Raw genomic sequence first — 4,760 nt, forward strand, 5'->3', positions numbered from 1 at the left:
CTCAGCCAGATGGGAGAACAAAGGTAATGAAATAGAATTACTTGTTTTAGAAAAAGGAATCAGGGCCAGGTGCGGTGGATCACGCCTGGAATCCCAGCACTTTGGGAGGTTGAGGCATGCGGATCATGAGGTCAGGAGTTTGAGACCAGCCTGGCCAACATGGGGAAACCCCATCTCTACTAAAAATACAAACATTAGCTGGGTGTGGTGGCGCATGCCTGTAATCCCAGGTACTTGGGAGGCTGAAGCAGAAGAATCGCTTGAGTGAAGATCATGTCACTGCACTCCAGCCTGAGCAAGAAGAGCAAGACTCTCTCTAAAAAAAAAGAAAAAAGAAAAAGGAACCAGATGCAATGTGGGCATTAGGAAGAACTGGAAGGTAGTGAAGTCCCTTAACATAGCATCTATATGATAAACACCTCTAAAAGTTTACTGTGAACATTCACGTAAAATAGTGAATCTATGCATATGCAATTTTAAATACAACTTGAAGAGCTTCATTTATTTGCTTCCTGGGGCTGCCATAACAAAGGACCATTCTCTCACAGTGCCAGAGACCAGAGTCTGGACTCCAGGTGTCCTCAGGGCTGTGGGGGAGAATCCAGCCGCTTCCAGGAACTCCGTGGCTTGTGGCCACGCCACTCCACTATGCTTCTATCGCCACGCAGCCATTTCTCGTCTGTGTGTCCAAATCTCCCTCTTCTTGTGAGGACACAAGTCCTATTGGATTAGGGCCCACCATAACGATCTCATGTTAACTTGATGACGTCTTCAAAGCCCCCACTTCCGGCTGGGCACAGTGGCTCACGCCTGTAATCCCAGCATTTTGGGAGGCCGAGACCCTCCTGGCTAACATAGTGAAACCCCGTCTCTACTAAAAATACAAAAAATTATCCGGGCGTGGTGGCGCATGCCTGTAGTCCCAGCTACTCGGGAGGCTGAGGCAGGAGAATTGCTTGAACCCGTGAGGTGGAGGTTGCAGTGAGCCAAGATGGCGATACTGCACTCCAGCCTGGGTGACAGAGTGAGACTCCATCTCAAAAAAAAAAAAAAAAAAAGACTCCACTTGCAAATAAGGTCACAATTCACAGGTACTGGAGCTTAGGACTTCATCATATCTTTTGTTGGGACATGACTCAACCCGTAACGGCACGGAAAGGTTCTCTTCTCAGAGGCACTGTGGCTGCCAGTCTCCTCTACTCCGCGATGATCAGGCAGTGCTCATCCACGGGAGTGGAAGCCTCTCGAGCTCAGGGCTCTCTGGTTCGCCTTCATTGCCCTGTGTGTTCCCAACACGTGAACAGCGCCTGGGATAGCACAGGCCCCTAACAGAGATTTGTTGAATGACTGAATATACACCTGTAAATGTATAGCATGTGTACATGGGCTTTTGTTACAAATGGTGCTGTATTGAGCGGGGGACCGCCAGGTTGCCTAAGGAGGGGTGAACTGGCCCAGGTCGGAAACGGAGCAGGTCAAAACTCCTGTGCTGATCAGTAGTAGTGGGATCGTGCCTGTGAATAGCCACTGCACTCCAGCCTGGGCAACATAGATAGCAAGACCCTGTCTCTTATAAAATTAAAAAAAAAAAACAAAACAGAAGACATATAGCTTGGAAATTGTCTTCTTTGGTAATACAGAAATGTGTTTCAATCTTTTGAAGCCTGTGGGTGCTCCCTTGTTTGAAAGTCTAATTCAGTTAAACCTGTTTGCTATTGATGAACCTCAAGGTGGTTCCTGAAGATGTTTTAAAACCATGGTATAGGGCCAGGCATGGTGACTCATGCCTGGATTCCCAGAACTTTGGGAGGCCTAAGCAGGCGGATCACCTGAGGTCAGGAGTTCAAGATCAGCCTGGGCAACACGGTGAAACCCCATCTTTACTAAAAATACAAAAATTAGCCAGGCATAGTGGTGCGTGGCCCTAATCCCAGCTACTCGGGAGGCGGAGGCACGAGAATCGCTTGAACCCGGGAGGCAGAGGTTGCAGTGAGCCGAGATTGTGCACCATTGCACTCCAGCCTGGGCGACAGCGAGATTCTGTCTCAATTAAAAAATAAAATAAAATACATAAAAAAATAAAACCATGGTATAAGCATCGGAAAAATACATTTTGGGTTACCTCTGCTTAAAACCTTTCTAATTCTTTTTGAGATTTTTAGGCAAGGCAGAGAAGCTGAAGGGGAAATGTCTCAGGAAAAACTCAAACTATGGTCTGCTGTCACCTCCCAACAATCATCACAGAAGACTACTCTGCCCAGAGGTGCGGGGGTGTATTCCCACACACCAATAGACACCACCTGGGTGTCCTCCAATCCAGTCCGCTTCTGACACTATCTATCTGGAGTGAGGTCAGATCCCACAAGTCGAGGGCTCAGTCCCCAAGACTGCACTTGCAACATTAGTCACAAGTCTGGGCCTCTGGAAGTTCCGACCGACTAGCTTAAACTTGGGGTTTCTATGACCCCTCTCTTTGGGTTTGATTAATTTGCTGGAGCCACTCACAGAACTTAGGGAAACACTTACCTTTAGTGGTTTACTATAAAGGATGTTGCAAAGGACACAGATGAAGAGATGGGCAGATGAAGAGATGGGCAAGGGGCAGAGAGCTTCCAAGCCCTCTGTAGGCACAAGCCTCCAGGGATCTCCACATGTTCAGCTATCCTGGCCCAGTCAGTTTGGGTTTTCATGGAAGCTTCCTTCTCCCAGGGCACAGGGCAGGACCCTCTCTGGGGAGGGTATTAACACCCACAATCAGAAAGGTGGGCAAGATTAGAGTCCTGCCTTGTGGCAGACAGGAGAGCAAGAGAAGGCCAGAGAGATTCTGTTTCCTGAGGCCTAACCCACCTTTATAACAAAAGACTGCAACAAGAGCTATGGGAGCTATGTGCCAGGAACTGGAAAATACCAGGGAGTGGCCAGGGGTAGTGACTCACGCCTGTAATGCCAGCACTTTGGGAGACCAAGGTGAGTGGATCGTTTGAGCCCAGGATTTCTTGACCAGCCTGGACAACATGGCAAGACCCTGTCTCTACAAAAAAATAACAATAAAATACTAGCTGGTGTGGTGGTATGCAACTAGTCCCAGCTACCGAGGAGGCCGAGGTGGGAAGATCGCTTGAGCCTGGGAGGTGGAGGCTAGAGTGAGCCATGAGCCTGGGCAACAGTGCAAGACCCTGTCTCAAAAACAAAAAACAAAACCAAAGGGCTGGGCGTGGTGGCTCATGTCTGTAATCCCAGCACTTTGGGAGGCTGAGGCGGGTGGATCACAAGGTCAGGTGATAGAGACCATCCTGGGTAACCCGGTGAAACCCATCTCTACTAAAAATACAAAAAAAATTAGGCGTGGTGGCACATGCCTGTAGTCCCAGCTACTTGGGAAGCTGAGGCAGAACAATCGCTTGAACCCGGGAGGCAGAGGTTGTGGGTGATCTGAGATGGCATCACTGGATTGAGCAACAGAGCCAGACTCCGTTTCAAAAACAAAAACCACAGGGAGGTACCAACTTAAAAAAAAAGTCAGGTGGATCAACCACTAAGGACTTACAAACCACCGTGAAGCTTATAGGGAGCCCAAGCCCATTTTAAAGAAAGGTTCTCTGAGAATCAGTGGATGTGGGGGAAGAGGTTTGGGTTAGAGTCCACAGCTGGAGTGGAGTCACATGGCTCCTGTCTCCCTGCCACCTGCTCTTTCTCATTATGCTCCCGGGGCTGGGGACGCAAATACAAGATACTTGATTTGACTCCTGCTTGCAAAGATGCTTCACTTTGATGTCTGTTAGCCTCAGCTTCCAAATGTCAAGCAAAGATAACAACTAAAGGACCTCTCTGACCCGGCAAGGTAGTTTACACCTGTAATCTCAGTGCTTTGGGAGGCCGAGGCACGTGCATCAACTGGTCAGGAGTTTGAGTTTCACCAGCCTGGCCAACACAGTGAAACCTTGTCTTTATTAAATTATCTGGGTGTGGTGGCACATGGTGGTAATTCCAGCTACGCAGAGGCTGCAGTGAGCCGAGATAGCACAACTGCACTCCAGCCTGGATGACACAGTGAAACACTGTCTCAAAAAATAAAACAAAAATTCTGATCATGAATGTAATTAATGGAGCAGCTTATGTGTTTCTTTGATAGTGATCCACGGTCAGAAGCACACGGGACAGCCCTACTCCGTGGACACATGCATGCATTCATCTGCAACCACAACCAACATTGTCTCTGTATTATGTGTGACAGACTACAATTTTTTAAAGATTCTATTTTCATCTAATAAGTATTTGCTTCATAACCATTAAGAGTCATGACCTGCTGTTTGAAAAACACTTTTTTTTTTTTTTTTTAACAGGGTCTCACTCTGTCCCCCAGGCTGGAGTACAGTGATGCAGTCATAGCTTACTGCAGCCTCAACCTCCCAGGCTCAAGGGATTCCTCCCACGTCAACTCCCCAAGTGGCTAGGCATGCACCACTATGCTCAGCAATTTTTAATTTTTTTTTTTTTTTGAGACGTATTTTCGCTCTTGTTACCCAGGCTGGAGTGCAATGGCGCGATCTCGGCTCACCGCAACCTCCGCCTCCTGGGTTCAGGCAATTCTCCTGCCTCAGCCTCCTGAGTACCTGGGATTACAGGCACGCGCCACCATGCCCAGCTAATATTTTGTATTTTTAGTAGAGACGGGGTTTCACCATGTTGACCAGGATGGTCTCGATCTCTTGACCTCGTGATCCACCCGCCTCGGCCTCCCAAAGTGCTGGGATTACATG

This window comes from Sapajus apella, unplaced genomic scaffold, assembly GCF_009761245.1.
Source record: "Sapajus apella isolate SASKATOON/1434 unplaced genomic scaffold, GSC_monkey_1.0 scaffold48, whole genome shotgun sequence".
Classification (NCBI taxonomy): Eukaryota; Metazoa; Chordata; class Mammalia; order Primates; family Cebidae; genus Sapajus; species Sapajus apella.